Genomic DNA, 22,466 nt, shown 5'->3' with positions numbered 1-22,466 from the left:
CCATATGCAATCCTCCAGTCCACTTGCACTGCCTCTAAGGCTAATAGAGCATGAAAAATTATTGCCAGTTCCTCTGCAAATTCCACTCTCACCTTCCTCAGTATCCTTGGTGTATAGAATTATAGAATCCAACCACTATGCAAAGAGATCATTTGGCCCAGCCAGTTGGATTCAGAACTATCTCGAAGGTAGAAGGCAGGTGGTGGAGGGTTGCTTTTCAGACTGGAGGCCTGTGACCAGTGGTGTGCCACAAGGATTGGTGCTGCATCCTCTGCTTTTCATCATTTACATAAATGATTTGGATGTGAGCATAGGAGGTATGGTTCGTAAGTTTGCAGGTGACAGCAAAATTGGAGGTGTAGTCAACAGCAATGAAGATCTTCGACCACACCATGCAACAAACCCGCTACTACAGCCATGTGACCTTTCTCAGCTCCTGTCCTCACAACTATCTCATCCTCAAGGTCTACAGGTATATTTTAAACCTTCAAAATTTGGCAAATTTGAAGAACAGCACATTCTGACTGGGTACCCTCCGGCCCAGAGGACTCAACACTGAATTCTCTAATTTCAAATAACCTGACCACCCCTTCCCTGCCTCCCCTTCCATCCCCACCTCCTGTCTTTCATTCCACCATCTGACACTCCCTTCCAGCCACCGACTGGATTCATCCCTCCCATCGACCAACCAGGTTGTACCTACCACCAGTGTCCACCTATCACCGCCGTTCCACCTCACTTCTTCCCTCCTCTTTATCTGCAGCACCCCCTAACCCCTGCATCCAGTCCTGAAGAAGGGTTATACCTGAAACATAGACTATTCCTTTACTCCAGAGGCTGCTTGGCTTGCTGTGTTCTTCCAATTTGTCTACTTTGGATCTGCAGATTTTTTCTAGCAAAGTAAGTTAACTGACTGTACAACAGGATCTTGATCAGATGGGCCAATAGGCTGAAGAGTGGCACTTGGAGTTTAATTTAGATAAATGTGAGGTGCTGCCTTTTGGAAAGCCAAATCACAGCAGGGCTTAGACACTTAATAATAAAGTCCTGGGGAATGCTGCTGAACAAAGAGACCTTGGAGTGCAGGTTCATAGTTTCTTGAAAGTAGAGTTGCAGGTAGACAGGATAGTGAACAAGACGTTTGGCATGCTTGCCTTTATTGGTCAGTGCATTGTCCATAGGAGTTGGGAGATCATGTTGCGGCTGTAAAAGATATTGGTTAGGCCACTTTTGGAATACTGCATTCAATTCTGGATAGAGGGTGGCTCTCAGTGAGTGGCCTGATTCCTGATTTTGAGTGTCTCAATCCTGCTATAGGAAGGATGTTGTGAAACTTAGAAGTGTTCAGAAAAGATTTACAAAGATGTTGCCAGGTTTGGAGGGTTTAAGCTACAGGAACAGGCTGATTATGCTAGGGCTACTTTCCCTGGAGCGTCAGAAGCTGAGGGTTCCATTATTGACGTTTATTAAATCATGAAGGGCATGGACAGGGTAAAAAGACAACGTATTTTCCCCGAGGTGGAAAAGTTTAAAACTGGAGGGCATAACTTTAAGGTGAGAGTGGTAAGATTAAAGAAGGACCTAAAGGGCAACGTTTTCATGCAGGGCATGTTGTGTGTACGCAATGAGTTGTCAGAGGAAGAGGTGGATGCTGGTACACCTACAACATTTAAAAGGCATCTGGATGGGCATATAAATAGGAAGGGTTTAGAGGGTTAGGGGCCAAATGCTGAAAAATGGACAAGATTAATTTAGGAAATCAGGTCGGCATGGATGAATTGGACCAAAGGATCTGTTTCCATGCTGTACAGCTCTATGGCTCTATGACTTTGAATCCATAGCAACGGATCTTCCCATCCAGAACCCCTGCACCACTCTTGGTAACCATGGATCTACCATGGCTAATTCACCTATCCCGCACACCTCTGGACACTACGGTGTACTTTAGTCTGGCCAATTTACCTAACCCGCACATCTTTCTCTGATGAGAGAAAACCAGAGCACCTGGCAGAAAGCCACACAAATACATGGAAAAAGTGCAAAGACAGTCACCCAAGGCTGGAATTGAATATAGGCCCCTGGCACTGTGAGGCCACAATCCTAATGACTAAGCCACCAACCATCTTATATGGTTCCTAATGTCATACCAATTTCAAGTGTAAACAGTTATTGTGTTAGGGGCAAGGTAAAGGCATGGAGGATTTTGTAGACTAGCAGAAGGCAGATATGCATACAAAGGCTCTTTTTTATGGATGGCAGCCAGTGACTAGTGGAGTACTTCAGGGATTATTGTTGGGTCCAAAACTATTCATATTATACATTAATGATCTGGATGAAGGACTGGGAGTTTTGTTGCTAAGTTTGCAGATGACACAAAGATAGGTGTAGGGACAGGTTGTGTTGAGGAAGCATATAGACTGCAAAAAGACTTAGACAAATGAGGAGAGTGGGCAAAGAAGTGGCAGATGGAGTACAATGTGGTAAAGTGTGAGGTTACGTACTTTGGTAGAAAGAATAGAGCCATGAATTATTTTCTAAACAGGTAGATGAGAGTAAACTGGTTGATGTGGTGGATATGGATTTCAGCAAAGTGTTCGATAAGGTTCCCCACAATAGGCTATTGTACAAAATGCGGAGGAATGGAACTGTGAGAGACATAGCAGTTTGGATCAGAAATTGGCTTGCTGAAAGAAGACAGAGGGTGGTAGTTGATGGGAAATGTTCATCCTGGAGACCAGTTACTAGTGGTGTGCTGCAAGGGTCAGTGTTGGGTCCACTGCTGTTTGACATTTTTATAAATGACCTGGATGAGGGCGTAGAAGATAATAAAGTGTGAAGCTGGATGAACACAGCAGGCCAAGCAGCATCTCAGGAGCACAAAAGCTGACGTTTCGGGCCTAGACCCTTCATTAGAGCTCCTGAGATGCTGCGTGGCCTGCTTTGTTCATCCAGCTTCACACTTTATTATCTTGAATTCTCCAGCATCTGCAGTTCCCATTATCACTGAGGGCGTAGAAGGATGGGTTAGTAAATTTGCAGACGACACTAAGGTCGGTGGAATTGTGGATAGTGACGAAGGATGCTGTAGGTTGCAGAGAGACATTGATAAGCTGCAGAGCTGGGCTGAGAGGTGGCAAATGGAGTTTAATGCAGACAAGTGTGAGGTGATGCACTTTGGTACGAGTAAGCAGAAGGCAAAGTACAGGGCTAATGGTAAGATTCTTAGTAGTGTAGATGAGCAGAGAGATCTCGGTGTCCATGTACACAGATCCTTGAAAGTTGCCACCCGGGTTGACAGGGCTGTTAAGAAGGCATACAGCGTTTTAGCTTTTATTAATAGAGGGATCGAGTTCCGGAACCAAGAGGTTATGCTACAGCTGTACAAAACTCTGGTGCGGCCGCACTTGGAGTATTGTGTCCAGTTCTGGTCACCGCATTATAAGAAGGATGTGGAAGTTTTGGAAAGGGTGCAGAGGAGGTTTACTAGGATGTTGCCTGGAATGGAGGGAAGGTCTTACGAGGAAAGGCTGAGGGACTTGAGGCTGTTTTCATTAGAGAGAAGAAGGTTGAGAGGTGGCTTAATTGAAACATATAAAATAATCAGAGGGTTAGATAGGGTAGATAGGGAGAGCCTTTTTCCTAGGATGGTGACAGTGAGCATGAGGGGGCACAGCTTTAAATTGAGGGGTGAAAGATATCGGACAGATGTCAGAGGTAGTTTCTTTACTCAGAGAGTAGTAAGGGAATGGAACGCTTTGCCTGCAACGGTAGTAGATTCGCCAACTTTAGGCAAATTTAAGTTGTCATTGGATAAGCATATGGACGTACATGGAATAGTGTAGGTTAGATGGGCTTGAGATCGGTGTGACAGGTTGGCACAACATCGAGGGCTGAAGGGCCTGTACTGTGCTGTAATGTTCTCAAAAAAAACAGGAAAGGCTTCAGAAATCTGACGCATAAATGAACTTAGGAGTCCTAGTTCAGGATTCTCTTAAGGTTAACATGCAGATTCAGCCAATACTACTTCATCATCAATTGTAAACCTTCAGATAACTGAATTAACGCATCTTTCTCAATGGTGTGCCTAGCATTGGAACAGAAGTAGGCTATTCAGCCCATCAAACCTGCCCTTTCATTTAATACGATCTTGGCCGATCAAGCACTTCAATGCCTTTTACCTATCCCAACTCATATCCCTGTGCATCATTGGAAATCAGAAATTGATCTTGAATGCACCCAAGGACTGAGCTTCCATGGCTTTCTGGGGTGGAGAATTCCAAAGGTTCATAAACCTCTGTGTAGCAGGAAAAGGCCCTTCAAACTATTATGTCCACGCCAGTCATCAAGCATCTATCTATTTAGAACACTGTGTCCAATTTTGGGCCCCACACCTCAGGAAGGACATACTAGCCCTAGACCCTGTCCAGCGGATATTCACATGGATGATCCCTGGAATGGTAGGATTAACGTATGATGAACGGCTAAGGATCCTGGGATTGTACTCATTAGAGTTTATAAGGTTGAGGGGAGATCTAATAGAAACTTACAAGATAATGTATGGTTTAGAAGGGGTGGGCACTAGGAAGTTGTTTCCATTAGGCGGGGAGACTAGGACCCGTGGGCACAGCCTTAAAATTAGAGTGTGTAAATTTAAAACTGAAATGAGACGATATTTCTTCAGCCAGAGAGTGGTGGGCTTGTGAAATTCATTGCCACGGAGTGCAGTGGAGGCCGGGACGTTGGATGCCTTCAAGGCAGTGATCGACAAATGCTTGATTTCAGAAGGAATCAAGGGCTATGGGGAGAGTGCAGGGAAGTGGTGTTGAAATGCCCATCAGCCATGAGTTAAATGGCAGCGTGGTCTTGATGGGCCGAATGGCCTTACTTCCGCTCCTATGTCTTATGGTCTAATCTAATTACATTTCCCAGCACTTGCCTCGAAACCTTGTAAGCCAGGATGTTTCAAGTGCACTTCCAAATATTTTTAATTGTGTTGGGAGTTTTTGCCTCTACCACCCTTCAAGGCAGTGAGTTCCAGAAACCCACCATTTTCTGGGTGAAAAAATGTTCACTCAAATTTCCTCAATGCAGTACAGCCACGGCTGAAATGGCACACCTTCCTCCATGGACAGGTTGGCAGCTGTTGTGGAGAGATGGGGCCAATACCCTCAGAGAATGTTGGACGGCCATGCAAATTGATATAAGTTTGACATGTCAAAGTTCTACTCATTGGGTTGAATGAACTTTGTCTCAGAACTTACCCTCTTGAAGATATTCTGTGGAAGTGCAGAAGAATCCTGATGTGGTGATTTGATTGAAGTGCTCTGGATCTTCACTAGCTTGGTGTTAAACTGCATGAATTGAAGTTATTACTGGGTTTAATCACCTTAAAATACAATATTTCTAAAATTACTAAAATTCACTCCTTCTTTCTCCTTTGCAAATATTGACAACTGGGGACAAAAATAAGGCCAAAATACACTCAAATGTCCAAGCCTACTGTTTTGTGAGACATATAACTTATATATATTTTAATATTATTTATTTTCCAGTTTGGATTTGAACTACTGGCAATTGGATTTGGTCTGTGTATCTAAAGCAGTTCAATGATTAACTTGCAAGTATTTTGTTGTCATGGTGATTTCTTTTAAAATACAGTGTGAGAGAGAGTGTTTCTGGTATGCATTGAGGTTTTCTTTCCTTTTGGGAGAGTTTATTCAAAAGTGAACAAAATAAATTGTGCAGTATTAGACTTGCAGTTTGGAATGTCCTGGAAATTCTGAAAATAGTTTAACTTAGTGCAAGTAGTACGAAGAGATTATTCAACAATGAGAGGTAGAACAATTAACTCTACCATTCCCAACACTAGAGTTAGAAAGGCAAATTCAACCACATAGATAATTTTGGATTAGGAGAATTGAAAATAGAACTGCTTTAACATTACTGGGTTGATCATTTGATCTCTTAGAAAATGTGAAGGACACTTGTGGTTAATTGCTGTTTACAGGAAAAGCAAATAATTTTGGTAAAGGAGACAACTCAAAACATTTAAAAAGATACTTTCATAGTCTTAATATCTTGACAAACAAACTTGAAGATAAATCCAAAGATCTATGCTGCCATCACTTAGCAACAACCTCTTTTTTAAAAATTTTTGTCACAGACCTGAGACTTTTGGCATTTGGAAGAAAACTAGCAGGAGGGAAATTTCTCAGTGAGCAAACGAAAGTCATTAAAGAAAGCCAGCTGTAGAAAATAGCTCAGAGAAGTTATTGGAAATCAGATTAAGTTCCATAAATTACTATGTCTTTATAGGTTGCTTTATAAATGTTGAAAGTTGAATTGTTAACCCAATCCAACGACTGGACCTAATTGATTTTCATCCAATCCAATGGTCTTTCATACTCCATACTCATTGACAGTTAATAAGAGGGAACTGTGAGACGTTAACCCTTTCAGATCCATAATGGTGCTGGTTGTTATTCCCATTTTGTCTGAGCCTTACCTCCGTTGTTGGTAAAGTGTTGGAAAAGGCTATAAGGGATAGGATTTATAATTTATAATTTATGATCATCTAGAAAAGAAATAAATATGTCCCTCTGAGACAGGCAAGAAGGGGTAAGATAAAGGAACCTTGGATGACGAGAGCGGTGGAGCTTCTAGTGAAAAGGAAGAAGGTAGCTTACATAAGGTGGAGGAAGCTAGGGTCAAGTTCAGCTAGAGAGGATTACATGCAGGCAAGGAAGGAGCTCAAAAATGGTCTGAGGAGAGCCAGGAGGGGGCACAAGAAAGGCTTGGCAGAAGGAAACACAAAGGCATTTTACACTTACGTGAGGAATAAGAGAATGGTCAAAGAACGAGTAGGGCCAATCAGGGATAACATAGGGAACTTGTGTGTGGAGCCTGAGGAGGTAGGGGAAGCCCTAAATGAGTTTTTTGCTTCTGTCTTTACGAAAGAAACGAACTTTGTAGTGAATGAAACCTTTGAAGAGCAGGTGTGCATGCTGGAATGGATAGAGATAGAGGAAGCTGATGTGCTGAAAATTTTGTCAAACATTAAGATTGACAAGTCGCCAGGCCCGGACCAGATTTGTCCTCGGCTGCTTTGGGAAGCAAGAAATGCAATTACTTTGCCACTTGTGAAGATCTTTGCATCCTCGCTCTCCACTGGAGTCGTACCTGAGGACTGGAGAGAGGCAAATGTAATTCCTCTCTTCAAGAAAGGAAATAGGGAAATCCCCGGCAATTATAGACCGGTAAGTCTCACGTCTGTCGTCTGCAAGGTGTTAGAAAGGATTCTGAGGGATAAGATTTATGACCATCTGGAAGAGCATGGCTTGATCAAATACAGTCAACACGGCTTTGTGAGGGGTAGGTCATGCCTTACAAACCTTATCGAGTTTTTTGAGGATGTGACTAGAAAGGTTGATGAGGGTCGAGCTGTGGATGTGGTGTATATGGACTTCAGTAAGGCATTTGATAAGGTTCCCCATGGTAGGCTCATTCAGAAGGTCAGGAGGAATGGGATACAGGGGAACTTAGCTGCTTGGATACAGAATTGGCTGGCCAACAGAAGACAGCGAGTGGTAGTAGAAGGAAAATATTCTGCCTGGAAGTCAGTGGTGAGTGGTGTTCCACAGGGCTCTGTCCTTGGGCCTCTACTGTTTGTAATTTTTATTAATGACTTGGACGAGGGAATTGAAGGATGGGTCAGCAAGTTTGCAGACGACACAAAGGTCGGAGGTGTCGTTGACAGTGTAGAGGGCTGTTGTAGGCTGCAGCGGGACATTGACAGGATGCAGAGATGGGCCGAGAGGTGGCAGATGGAGTTCAACCTGGATAAATGCGAGGTGATGCATTTTAGAAGGTCGAATTTGAAAGCTGAGTACAGGATTAAGGATAGGATTCTTGGCAGCGTGGAGGAACAGAGGGATCTTGGTGTGCAGATACATAGATCCCTTAAAATGGCCACCCAAGTGGACAGGGTTGTTAAGAAAGCATATGGTGTTTTGGCTTTCATTAACAGGGGGATTGAGTTTAAGAGTCGTGAGATCTTGTTGCAGCTCTATAAAACTTTGGTTAGACCGCACTTGGAATACTGCGTCCAGTTCTGGGCGCCCTATTATAGGAAAGATGTGGATGCTTTGGAGAGGGTTCAGAGGAGGTTTACCAGGATGCTGCCTGGACTGGAGGGCTTATCTTATGAAGAGAGGTTGACTGAGCTCGGTCTCTTTTCATTGGAGAAAAGGAGGAGGAGAGGGGACCTAATTGAGGTATACAAGATAATGAGAGGCATAGATAGAGTTGATAGCCAGAGACTATTTCCCAGGGCAGAAATGGCTAGCACGAGGGGTCATAGTTTTAAGCTGGTTGGTGGAAAGTATAGAGGGGATGTCAGAGGCAGGTTCTTTACGCAGAGAGTTGTGAGAGCATGGAATGCGTTGCCAGCAGCAGTTGTGGAAGCAAGGTCATTGGGGTCATTTAAGAGACTGCTGGACATGTATATGGTCACAGAAATTTGAGGGTGCATACATGAGGATCAATGGTCGGCACAACATTGTGGGCTGAAGGGCCTGTTCTGTGCTGTACTGTTCTATGTTCTAATAAATTGATTAGGGATAGTCAGCACGGTTTTGTGAAGGGAAGATCGTGCCTCACAAACCTTATTGAGTTCTTTGAGAAGGTGACCAAACAGGTAGATGAGAGTAAACCGGTTGATGTGGTGTATATGGATTTCAGCAAGGCGTTCGATAAGGTTCCCCACAATAGGCTAGTGTACAAAATGCGGAGGAATGGAATTGTGGGAGATATAGCAGTTTGGATCGGAAATTGGCTTGCTGAAAGAAGACAGAGGGTGGTAGTTGATGGGAAATGTTCATCCTGGAGACCAGTTACTAGTGGTGTACCGCAAGGGTCGGTGTTGGGTCCACTGCTGTTTGTCATTTTTATAAGTGACCTGGATGAGGGCGTAGAAGGATGGGTTAGTAAATTTGCAGACGACACTAAGGTCGGTGGAGTTGTGGATAGTGACGAAGGATGCTGTAGGTTGCAGAGAGACATTGATAAGCTGCAGAGCTGGGCTGAGAGGTGGCAAATGGAGTTTAATGCAGACAAGTGTGAGGTGATGCACTTTGGTACGAGTAACCAGAAGGCAAAGTACAGGGCTAATGGTAAGATTCTTAGTAGTGTAGATGAGCAGAGAGATCTCGGTGTCCATGTACACAGATCCTTGAAAGTTGCCACCCAGGTTGACAGGGCTGTTAAGAAGGCATACAGTGTTTCAGCTTTTATTAATAGAGGGATCGAGTTCCAGAACCAAGAGGTTATGCTACAGCTGTACAAAACTCTGGTGTGGCCGCACTTGGAATATTGTGTACAGTTCTGGTCACTGCATTATAAGAAGGATGTGGAAGCTTTGATATGGGTGCAGAGGAGATTTACTCGGATATTGCCTGGTATGGAGGGAAGGTCTTACGAGGAAAGGCTGAGGGACTTGAGGCTGTTTTCATTAGAGAGAAGAAGGTTGAGAGGTGACTTAATTGAAACATATAAAATAAACAGAGGGTTAGATAGGGTAGATAGGGAGAGCCTTTTTCCTAGGATGGTGACGGCGAACACGAGGGGGCATAGCTTTAAATTGAAGGGTGAAAGATATAGGACAGATGTCAGAGGTAGTTTCTTTACTCAGAGAGTAGTAAGGGAATGGAACGCTTTGCCTGCAACGGTAGTAGATTCGCCAACTTTAGGCACAGTTAAGTTGTCATTGGATAAGCATATGGACGTACATGGAATAGTGTAGGTTAGATGGGCTTGAGATCGGTATGACAGGTCAGCACAACATCGAGGGCCAAAGGGCCTGTACTGTGCTGTTATGTTCTATGTTCTATGTTTTCCATATCACTTCTGCAGAGCTGTGTCCTGCACGGTCTGTGAGATGTATGTGAATTAAGTAGTCCATAGTTTAAATCTCATAGTAGTTTAGTTGGTAACAAGTTTTGTTACTTCTCTAAAATATATTTGTTTGCAATAAATAAGATTACTGTTAATTCATTAAAGAAGTCTGCCACAAGTCTCTTTTGCTTTAGACAACGGTAACAAAGAAACACAAATTGGCGCTTTTGGTGCTTGCATTGTTGGTGGGGCTGATGGAGTCATGATTGATGGACAGCCCATTCCCGTCAGAATTGTAACAAATTTTGGAGGCTCAGTGTAGAATATCTGGATGAAAAAGCATGAGGTTGGATGTGGAGTATTAATAATTATTTCATTCATTCATTCATGGGATGAGGGCATTGCTGAACCAGGCAGCATTCATTACCCATCCCTAATTACCCAGTGGACAGTTTTTTAGAGTCAACCACATTACTGTGGGTCTAGAGTCACATGTTGGCCATACCATGTGAGGGTGGCACACTTTCTTCCCTGAAGGACAGTGAACCAGATGGGTTTTTCTTGACAATCAACAATGGGCTCATAGTCGTCATTAGATTCTTAATTCCAGATATATTTTTATTAAATTCAAATTCCACCATCTGTCGTGGCAGGGGTTGAACTTAGGTCCCCAGAATGTTATCTGGGTCTCTGGATTATCAGTCCAGCGATAATACCAGTAGGCTATTGCCTCCCCAAATAATAAATGACAGGTGCCAGGTTTATCATATTATAAATCTACTATGGTACTGGAAGCATTTGAAACTTTTTTTAAAAGATAAAAGATGTTTCCCTGAATGGTTTACTAGATGTAATCAAGGCTATACTAACAGCATTGACAAAGCAGTTAAAAATGAAAATTCCTGGAAATGCCAAGAAGATACATATTTGAAGCATTTACACAGCAGTCAGAATTGGTATAAATATTCCAAGTCAGGTACTCAATGTAGTGAGTTTTGGAGTTACTTATGATTAAGTTTGAAACTCCTAGGATATGTCAATACCAAGAAGGAGCAGGTGTTAGATTCTTGAAAAAACATTAAAGCAGACAGTTCCCCACTGCCTGATGGGTTCTGTCCCAGGATGCTGAGGTAGGCAAAGAAGCACAGGGCCTAGTGGTATCATCACTGGATGTTAATCTAGAGATCCAGACAATAGAACTCACAGAATTTCTACAGTGTGGAAACAGGCCCTCCAGCCCAACAAGTCCACACCAACCTCAGAGCATCCATCCAGACCCATCTCCCTATAACCCATCCAATCTACATATCCCTGAATGCTACAGTTAATTTAGCATGTCCAAGCCACCTAGCCTGCACATCTTTGGACTGTGGAAGGAAACTGGAGCATCCAGAGGAAACCCACACAGTCATGGGGAGAACATGCAAACTCTACACAGTCAGTCACCCGAGGGTGGAGTCGAACCCAGGACCCAGGTGCTGTGAGGTAGCTGTGCTAGCTGCTGAGCCACCATGCCATCCAATGTTCTAGGATAATGTTCTGGGAACCTGGGTTTAAATCCTACCAAGACATATGGTAAAATTTGAATTCAATTTTTAAAAAATTTGGAAATAAGAATCTAATGATGACTATGAATCCATTGCTGGTTGTCGGAAAAACCATCTGGTTCACTAATGACCTTTAGGTATGCATACTGCCATCCTTATGTGGTCTGGCCTATATGTGATTCCAGACCCACAGCAGTGTGGCTGACTCTTAACTGCCCTCTGAGCAATTAGGGATGGGCAATGAATGCTACCTGGCAATAATGCATCCTGTGAATGATTTAAAAAGAATGATTGCTCCATTGAGCACTCCATGTGATATCAAGAAATGGGTGGAGACGGTGGATACTCTAAAGGCTACGCATCCCAAAAACCTTCCAGCAATACTACCAAGACGTGTTCTCCAGAACTGGCCACTCTCCTAGTCTAGCTGTTCCAGTACAATTATAACACAAGTATCTACCAGGCAATGTGGAAAATTGCCCAACTATATAGTGTACACAGAAAGCAGAACAAGTCCAACCCGGCCGATACCACCCCATCAGTCTCCTCTCGACCGTCAGTTAAGTGATGGAAGGTGTCAGTCACAGAGCTGTCAAGCAGCATCTGCTCAGCAATAATCTGCTCAGTGATGCCCAGTTTGAGTTCTATCAGGGCCACTCAGTTCCAGACCTCATTACAGCTTTGGTTCAAACATGGACAAAGCAGCTGAATTCCAGAGGTGAGGTGAGAGTGACAGCTGTTGACATCAAAGGGTGGCATCAAGGAGCCAGAGCAAAATTGGAATCAATGGGTATCAGGGGGCAAATGCTCCAGTGATTGGAGTCATACCGGGCACATAGGAAAATGGTCGTGGTTGTTAGAGGTCAACCATCTCAGCTCCAGGGCATCTCTGCAGGAGTTCCTCAGTAGTGTCCAAGGCCCAACCAGCTTCAGCTGCTTCATCAATGACCTTCCCTCCATCATAAGGTCAGAAGTGGGGATGTTTGCCAATGATTGCACGATGTTCAGCACCATTCATGATTCTTCAAGTACTGAAGCAGTCTGTGTTTAACTGAAACAAGATCTGGCCAATATGCAGGCTTAGGGTGATATATGGTAAGTGACATTCATGCCACACAAATGCCAGGCTATCACCAATAAGAGACAATCTAACCACTTCACCTTGAAATTTAATGATGTTACCATCACTGATTCCCGATTATCAACATCCTAGGGATTATCATTGACCAGAAACTTAACTGGACGCACCACATAAACACAGTGGGTACAAGAGCAGACCAGAAGCTGGGAATACTGCGGCAAGTAACTCATTTCCTGACTCCCCAAAGCCTGTGCACCAACTACAAGGCACAAGTCAGGAGTGTGGTGGAATACTCCCCACTTGCCTGGATGGGGGCAGCCCCAACAACACTCAAGAAGCTCGACACCATCCAGGACAAAGCAAACACTTGATTGGCACCACATCCACAAGCATCCACTCCCTCCACCTCTGACGCTCAGTCGCAGCAGCATGTAATATCTATAAGATGCACTGCAAAAATTCACCAAATATCTTCAGACAGCAGCTTCCAAACCCACAACCACTTCCATCTAGAAGGACAAGGGCATCAGATACATGGGAGCACAACCCCCTGCAAGTTCCCCTCCAAGTCACTCACCATCCTGACTTGGAAATATATGTCTGTTCCTTCACTGTCACTGGTTCAAAATCCTGGAATTCCCTCCCTGGGGGCATAGTAGGTCAACCTACAGCAGGTGGATTGCAGTAGTTCAAGAAAGCAGCTCACCACTACCTTATCAAGGGCAACTGGGGATGGGCAAGAAATGCTGGCCAGCCAGTGATGCCCACATCCTTTAAATGAATAGAAAAAACAAAGCTGCCCCCAAGAAAAATGGTGATGAGCTGCCTCCTCAGTATGACTAAATTGAGAGAAATATACCTCTATTTCTAAGTCAGGATGCTGAGTGGCTTAGCATGGAACTTGAAGGTTCTAGTGTTCCCATGTATTTGTTAGGTGGAAGTGGTCGTTGGGTGTCCTTCAGGATTCAGTGTTGGGGCCACAGCTGTTCACCTTATATATTAATGATCTGGATGAAGGCACTGGGGGTATTCTGGTGATGTTTGTCGATGATACGAAGATAGGTGGACAGGCAGGTAGTACTGAGAAGGTGGGGAAGCTGCAGAAAGATTTAGACAGTTTAGGAGAGTGGTCCAGGAAATGGCTGATGAAATTCAATGTGAGTAAATGTGAGGTTTTGCACTTTGGAAAAAAGAATACAGGCATGGACTATTTTCTAAATGGTGAGAAAATTCACAAATCACAAGTGCAAAGGGATCTGGGAGTGTTGGTCCAGGATTCTCTAAAGGTTAACTTGCAGGTAGAGTCCGTAATTAAGAAAGCGAATGTAATGTTGTCGTTTATCTCAAGAGGGTTGGAATATAAAAGCAGCGATGCGCTTCTGAGGCTTTATAAGGCTCTAGTTAGGCCCCATTTAGAATACTGTGTCCAATTTTGGGCCCCACAACTCAGTAAGGACATACTAGCCCTGGAACGTGTCCAGCGGAGATTCACACGGATGATCCCTGGAATGATAGGTTTAGCGTATGATGAACGGCTAAGGATCCTGGGATTGTACTCATTAGAGTTTAGAAGGTTGAGGGGAGATCTAATAGAATCTTACAAGATAATGTATGGTTTAGAAGGGGTGGATGCTGGGAAGTTGTTTCCATTAGGCAGGGAGACTAGGACCCGTGGGCACAGCCTTACAATTAGAGGGTGTAAATTTAAAACTGAAATGAGACATTTCTTCAGCCAGAGAGTGGTGGGCTTGTGGAATTCATTGCCGCAGAGTGCAGTGGAGGCTGGGACGTTGGATGCCTTCAAGGCAGAGATCGACAAATTCTTGATCTCAGAAGGAATCAAGGGCTATGGGGAGAGTGCAGGGAAGTGGTGTTGAAATGCCCATCAGCCATGATTTAAATAGTAGAGTGGGCTTGATGGGCCGAATGGCCTTACTTCCACTCCTATGTCTTATGGTCTTCTGGATTCATACATCTGAAGGTCTGTGGTAGAGGAAGTGAATGTTTGTGGTTACTGATTTTACAGTTCCTCTGAACCATAGACATGACAATGGCCTGGTGATTACCTTGGACCACATTGTGGGGTTGTTTTCCTCTGCTGGTTTTCTGGGAAGAGGATAACCCGTCCCGGACCAGTTCCTCCACTAGGACTTCTGGGTCCTTGTCAGATAAACGAAGCACCTTTTTCCCCTTCACCAACATCTTTGGAAGGACTGCCCATCACTGAGCATGGCAACTTTGGAATGCCAGTGGCCATCCATGTGAGCAGTGGTCTTTTAAAGATGGCATGGGCATCAAGGATGGGTTGGTACAGTTCCAGGAGAGTAGCAAGTTCTTCTTGGGAGTGTGAGTGTAGGAGAAGTGAATGCTGTGAGTCTAGGAGAAATGAATACGGTAGATGTAAAAAGCAAAGGTAACCCCTTTATCTTCAAATTATATGGCTCAGCCATTAACTATATTAAGGGATATAGGAGCGATTCAAACTGAAGGTTGTGAAGCGTATCCTTAAGTCTCAGACAACGGCCTGGGAGAGGAATAGATTTGGTAGCTACAGCACGGGGTCAATGGCTTCAATCTTAAGTGCTGAGTTGGAAGGTATTTCTGCTCCTTCGGTACTGCATGTCCATTGAAATGAAAAATCAAAGACAGTGGTGAAGTCAAAGGTAGTGGTGGTGAAGTAAAGCTAGGTTTTGTCAGCATACATATGGAATCCAGCATTGTGTTAGTGTATGACATTGCTGAGACATCTTCTAATTTTAAAGCTCAGCAACTCATTTTACCAAACTATTAGGAAAGCCTGAGCCCCATGATACCTCCTTACCTTCTTCAAAGGTTGGTTTAACCCTCTAAAGAAAACTGCCTTTTTACACAATAACTGTCCTTACCTCCATCTGCAATTTGATGATCTCATTTTGTTTCTCCCTCTCCTGAGAACATAACTGCCTATTTAGGAGTTGAATCTCAGTTTCCTTTTTGTCAATAATTTCCTTGAGCTCTGTCTCCTTTATTTCAACTGACAAATATTGATACCACAAAAATAGAGTTAGCAAAGGTAATATAAAATTCAATAAATTATAACCTAACCAATAATATTTATAGGTTTAGATTAATCTTTATTTTAGTTTCATTAACTATAAAAACTGTAAAACAAAGAGTGTTTTAGCACAGAAGGGATCAAAAGGAGATCTGACAAGTGTGGAAACATTGTTGAGTAAATGGTTTGAAGAATGGTGAAGACATTTCAGACCAAGATCAATGGAAAAATGTATTTTTCAACTGTTCCTTGAAAACTGTTGCTTAACTGCTACACTGTATTAATGATCAATTACACTCAGAATTGTAATATGGAATCAACATTGAACCTTAGTAGAGTCTAAAGTGATTTCAAATTTAATTATCAATAATTTTCAATCAATAGTGAAGCCACCGTAGAAGCACCGACCTCAAGAAAAGTTGCCCGGAAAGGTTTCATAATTTCTTTTGTGAGAACGCAAAGAACTAAATAGTATTGCAGTGGAAGTATATCAGTCTCTCAAGTCTCCTGAGCCATTCTGGACCACAGCTGATAATCTATCTCAATGCTACTTTCCTACTCTAAAGTGAGGAACATAGAAACAAAGGACATAGGAGCAGGAATAGGTCATTTGTCCATTGATTCTTTTCTGCCATTCAACTAGATCATGGCTAATCTTCCACTTCAATGTTATTTTCCTACATAATTGCCATATTTCTCAATGTCTTTAATAAGTAGAAATCTACTGATCTATATTTCAAACTTAGAACAAAGAAAATTACAGCAAAGGAACAGGCTTTTCGGCCCTCCAAACCTGCGCCGATCGAGATCCTCTGTCTAACCAGTCATCTACTTTCTAAGGGTCTGTGTCCATTTGCTCCCTGCCCATCCATGTTCCTGTGATAATGGGAACTGCAGATGCTGAAGAATCCAAGATAACAAAGTGTGGAGCTGGATGAACACAGCAGGCCAAGCAGCATCTCAGGAGTACCTTAAAAGACGCTAATGTGTCTGCATCTACCACCTCCACTGGCAATGCGTTCCAGGCACCCACCACCCTCTGTGTAAAGAACTTTCTACGCATATCTCCCTTAAACTTTCCTCCTCTCACTTTGAACTCATGACCCCTAGTAATTGAGTCCCTCACTCTGTGAAAAAGCTTCTTGCTATCCACTATCTTACTCAACGTTTTTGGTCAGTTTCCACAGCTCTTTGGGGTAGAGAATTCCAAATATTCTAAGTGAAGAAATTCCTCCTTATCACGATGCAAAACAGCTTTCCCCTTATTCTGAGATTGAGTATCTAGAATCCACAACCACCCACGCCCCCACAACCCCCCACTCCCAACAGGGGAAACATTCTTTCTGCATCCACCCCGTCACATCGTTTAAGAATTAGTCATTGATTTATTGCTAAGTGCTGCTTGATACCACTGTTCATGACACCTTCGATTGATGACTGATGATTGAGAATAGATTTGAGATGCAATAATTGGTCAGATTGGATGTATCCTGCATTTTAAGTACAGAAGAAACCTGGGCAATTTTCCATATTGCTGGATGCCATTGTTGTCACTGTACTGGAACAGCTTGGCCATGGGTAAGACAAATTCTGGAGCACAACATTTAAGTACAATTGCTGGAATATTATCAGAGCCAATAACCATTACTGTATACCGCACCTTCAGCTGTTCCTTAATATCACGTGGAGTGAATTGAATGGGCTGAATACTGGTAATAGTGATGCTGGGATCTCTTGAAATTTAGCATCTGCTCGGAACCTCTGACAAATGCTTCAGCCTTATCTTTTGCACTGCTGTAGTGAGCTGCTTATCATTGGGGATGGGGATATTTGTTGAGCCTTCTCCTCCAGTGAGTTGTTTAATTGTCCATCATCATTCACAATAGATTTGGCAGGAGCTAGGGTTAGATTTGTTGATTGTGGCATCACTTGGACCTGTCTATCACTTGGTACTTATGCTGTTTGGTAGGCTAGTAGTCGCAATTTGTAGCGCGTTAACACTTTATTTATGGTATGCTTGGTGCTGCTCCTGGCATGCCCTCTTGCACTCTTCACTAAACCAGGGCTGATCCTCTGGCTTGATGGGGGGTAATGGTAGAGTGGGGAAATATACCAGTCCATGAGGTCACAGATTGTATTTGAGTACCATTCTGGTGTTGCTGATAGCCCACATTAATGTGCAGCTAGAGATGCATGATCTGTTCAAAGCCTAACTGATTTAGCACAGTGCCAGGCTTTCATCAAAGCGAACATGGGACTTTGTGTTCTCAAAGACTGTCTGGTGGTCACTCTTACAGATATTGTCATGCACAGATGCACTGCAACAGGCAGATTGGTGAAGATGAGGTCAAGTATGCTTCTCCTTGTTCCTTCCCTCATTAAGCTGCTGCAGGCATAGCAGCTATGTCTAGGGCTCAGTCAGCTTGGTCAATTGTGGTGGCACTGAGTCACTTGTGGTCATAGAGTTGTACAGCATGGAACCAGGTCCTTTGGTCCAACTCTTTCATGCTGACTAGAACATAGAACATAGAACAGTACAGCACAGAACAGGCCCTTCAGCCCACAATGTTGTGCCGACCATTGATCCTCATGTATGCACCCTCAAATTTCTGTGACCATATACATGTCCAGCAGTCTCTTAAATGACCCCAATGACCTTGCTTCCACAACTGCTGCTGGCAACGCATTCCATGCTCTCACAACTCTCTGCGTAAAGAACCTGCCTCTGACATCCCCTCTATACTTTCCACCAACCAGCTTAAAACTATGACCCCTCGTGCTAGCCATTTCTGCCCTGGGAAATAGTCTCTGGCTATCAACTCTATCTATGCCTCTCATTATCTTGTATACCTCAATTAGGTACCCTCTCCTCCTCCTTTTCTCCAATGAAAAGAGACCGAGCTCAGTCAAACTCTCTTCATAAGATAAGCCCTCCAGTCCAGGCAGCATCCTGGTAAACCTCCTCTGAACCCTCTCCAAAGCATCCACATCTTTCCTATAATAGGGCGCCCAGAACTGGACGCAGTATTCCAAGTGCGGTCTAACCAAAGTTTTATAGAGCTGCAACAAGATCACACGACTCTTAAACTCAATCCCCCTGTTAATGAAAGCCAAAACACCATATGCTTTCTTAACAACCCTGTCCACTTGGGTGGCCATTTTAAGGGATCTATGTATCTGCACACCAAGATCCCTCTGTTCCTCCACGCTGCCAAGAATCCTATCCTTAATCCTGTACTCAGCTTTCAAATTCGATCTTCCAAAATGCATCACCTCGCATTTATCCAGGTTGAACTCCATCTGCCACCTCTCAGCCCATCTCTGCATCCTGTCAATGTCCCACTGCAGCCTACAACAGCCCTCTATACTGTCAACGACACCTCCGACCTTTGTGTCGTCTGCAAACTTGTTGAACCATCCTTCAATTCCCTCGTCCAAGTCATTAATAAAAATTACAAACAGTAGAGGCCCAAGGACAGAGCCCTGTGGAACTCCACTCACCACTGACTTCCAGGCAGAGTATTTTCCTTCTACTACCACTCGCTGTCTTCTGTTGGCCAGCCAATTCTGTATCCAAGCAGCTAAGTTCCCCTGTATCCCATTCCTCCTGACCTTCTGAATGAGCCTACCATGGGGAACCTTATCAAATGCCTTACTGAAGTCCATATACACCACATCCACAGCTCGACCCTCATCAACTTTTCTAGTCACATCCTCAAAAAACTCGATAAGGTTTGTAAGGCATGACCTACCCCTCACAAAGCCGTGTTGACTGTATTTGATCAAGCCATGCTCTTCCAGATGGTCATAAATCTTATCCCTCAGAATCCTTTCTAACACCTTGCAGACGACAGACGTGAGACTTACTGGTCTATAATTGCTGGGGATTTCCCTATTTCCTTTCTTGAAGAGAGGAATTACATTTGCCTCTCTCCAGTCCTCAGGTATGACTCCAGTGGAGAGCGAGGATGCAAAGATCTTTGCAAGTGGCGAAGCAATTGCATTTCTCGCTTCCCAAAGCAGCCGAGGACAAATCTGGTCCGGGCCTGGCGACTTGTCAATCTTAATGTTTGACAAAATTTTCAGCACATCAGCTTCGTCTATCTCTATCCATTCCAGCATGCACACCTGCTCTTCAAAGGTTTCATTCACTACAAAGTTCGTTTCTTTCGTAAAGACAGAAGCAAAAAACTCATTTAGGGCTTCCCCTACCTCCTCAGGCTCCACAAACAAGTCCCCTATGCTATCCCTGATCGGCCCTACTCTTTCTTTGACCATTCTCTTATTCCTCACGTAAGTGTAAAATGCCTTTGTGTTTTCCCGGATTCCTTCTGCCAAGCCTTTCTCGTGCCCCCTCCTGGCTCTCCTCAGACCATTTTTGAGCTCCTTCCTTGCCTGCATGTAATCCTCTCTAGCTGAACTAGACCCTAGCTTCCTCCACCTTATGTAAGCTACCTTCTTCCTTTTCACTAGAAGCTCCACCGCTCTCGTCATCCAAGGTTCCTTAATCTTACCCCTTCTTGCCTGTCTCAGAGGGACATATTTACTCATCACTCCCAACAACTGTTCCTTAAACCGTCTCCACATGTCTATAGTTCCCTTACCATGGAACAACTGCTCCCAGTCCATGCTTCCTAACTCATGTCTAATCGCATCATAGTTTCCTCTTCCCCAATTAAATATCCTCCCATTCTGCCTAATCCTCTCCTTCTCCATAGCTATGTAGAATGTGAGGCAGTTATGGTCACTATCACCAAAATGCTCTCCCACCACAAGATCTGATACCTGCCCCGGCTCGTTTCCAAGCACCAAGTCTAGAATGGCCTCTCCCCTCGTTGGCCTGTCAACGTACTGCCTTAGGAAACCCTCCTGAACACACCTTACAAAAACAGCTCCATTCAAATCTTCTGCTCGAAGGAGGTTCCAATCAATATTAGGAAAGTTAAAGTCACCCATTACAACAACCCTACTACGTCCACACTTTTCCAAAATCTGTCGACCGATGCTTTCTTCAATCTCCCTGCTGCTATTGGGGGGCCTGTAGTAAACCCCTAACGAGGTGACTACTCCCTTGCTGTTCCCAATTTCCACCCACACTGACTCAGTAGGCAGATCTTCCTCGACAATGGAAGCTTCTGTAGCTGTGATACCCTCTCTGATTAGTAGTGCTACACCCCCTCCTCTTTTTCCACCCTCCCTATTCTTTTTAAATGTTCTAAACCCTGGAACATCCAGCAACCATTCCTGCCCATGAGAAACCCATGTCTCTGTTATGGCCACAACATCATAGCACCAGGTACTGATCCATGCTCTAAGTTCATCACTTTTATTCCTGATACTCCTTGCATTAAAGCAAACACACTTTAACCGATCCCTTGGTTCCTTCCCAGGAAAATCCTTCCCACTAGCTGGTCTACCTCTTGCTACTGCCTCACCTGCATCAACGCTCACCTCTGGTATACAGCTCAGGTTCCCACCCCCCTGCCATACTAGTTTAAACCCTCTCGAACTACTCGAGCAAACCTTCCACCCAGGACATTGGTCCCCTTCCAGTTCAGATGCAACCCGTCCTTCTTGTACAGGTCCCACCTTCCCCAGAAGGCATCCCAATTATCAACATATCTGAAGCCCTCCCTCCTACACCAGCTGCGTAGCCACGTGTTCAGCTTAGATAACTTAAATTAGTCTGGTCCCATTTGCCAGCATTTGGCCCCTATCCCTCTAAACCCTTCCTATTCATATGTCCATCTGGATGTCTTTTAAATATTGTAATCGTGCCCACCTCCACCACTTCCTCTGGCAGCTCATTCCATTTACATATCATCCTCTGTGTAAAAAAGGTGTCCTTTAGGTCCTTTTCATTATTTCCTCTCTCGCCTTAAAGCTATGCCTTCTAGTTCTGGACTCCCCCACCCTGAGGAAAACGCCTTGGTTATTCACCCTGTCCATGCCCCTCATGATTTTATAAACCTCTATAAGGTCACCCACAACCTCTGATGCTCCAGGGAAAATAGCCCCAGTATATTTAGCTTCTCCCAATAGTTCAAACCGTCCATCTCTGGCAACATCCTTGTAAATAGAGTCACAGAGTCCTACAGCATGGAAACAGACCATTTGGTCCAACCAGTCCATGCCAAACATAATTCCAAACTGAACTAGTCCCACTACCTCCTCCTTGTCCATATCTCTCCAAACTTTATTCATGTACTTATCCAAATGTCTTTTAAGCATCACATCCTCAGGAAATTTATGCCAGCTTGTGTAAAAATTTTGCCTCTTATGTCTTTTTTAAATGTTTCTCTTCTCACCTAAACATGTGCCCCCAAATCTTGAAATCTCCGATGCTAGGAAAAAGACAACTGCCATTAACTCTATTTATACTTCTCATTTTTTATAACTTCTAATAGGTCACCTCTCAACCTCCCATGCTCCAGTGAAAAAAGTCCCAGCCTATCCAGTCTTTCTTTATAACTCAGATCTTCCATACTGGCAACATCCTGCCTAATCTCTCCTGAACATTTTCAAGTTTCATAACATCCCTCCAACAGCAGGGATACCAGAATTGAACACAGTATTCCACCTCATCACCTCAGGGGACCTCCCACCCACAGCCTCCAACCTCATTGTTCCCCAACCCCGCGCGGCCCGTTTCTATCTCCTTCCCAAAATCCACAAACCTGCCTGCCCTGGTCGACCCATCGTCGCAGCCTGCTCCTGCCCCACCAAACTCATCTCCACCTATCTGGACTCCATTTTCTCCCCTTTGGTCCAGGAACTCCCCACCTACGTCCGTGACACCACCCACGCCCTCCACCTCCTCCAACACTTCCAATTCCCTGGCCCCCAACACCTCATCTTCACCATGGACGTCCAGTCCCTATACACCTGCATTCCGCATGCAGATGGCCTCAAG

The 22,466-nt window shown here is 44.0% G+C and overlaps 1 long non-coding RNA gene across 1 annotated transcript in view; it reads right to left on the bottom strand.

Moving 5' to 3' along the window:
* The window catches only part of LOC125450874 (uncharacterized), a 71,567-nt gene that overhangs the window by 11,310 nt on the left and 37,791 nt on the right, over nt 1–22,466 (bottom strand). Inside the window, exon 4 of the long non-coding RNA XR_009445645.1 lies at nt 5,262–5,351. This is a non-coding gene — a long non-coding RNA (uncharacterized LOC125450874). The remainder of the gene's footprint in view (nt 1–5,261; nt 5,352–22,466) is intronic.

Source organism: Stegostoma tigrinum, chromosome 3 (assembly GCF_030684315.1).
Source record: "Stegostoma tigrinum isolate sSteTig4 chromosome 3, sSteTig4.hap1, whole genome shotgun sequence".
Classification (NCBI taxonomy): Eukaryota; Metazoa; Chordata; class Chondrichthyes; order Orectolobiformes; family Stegostomatidae; genus Stegostoma; species Stegostoma tigrinum.
Note: the sequence above shows the minus strand (reverse complement) of the source record. Positions and strands in the feature narration are given on the sequence as shown.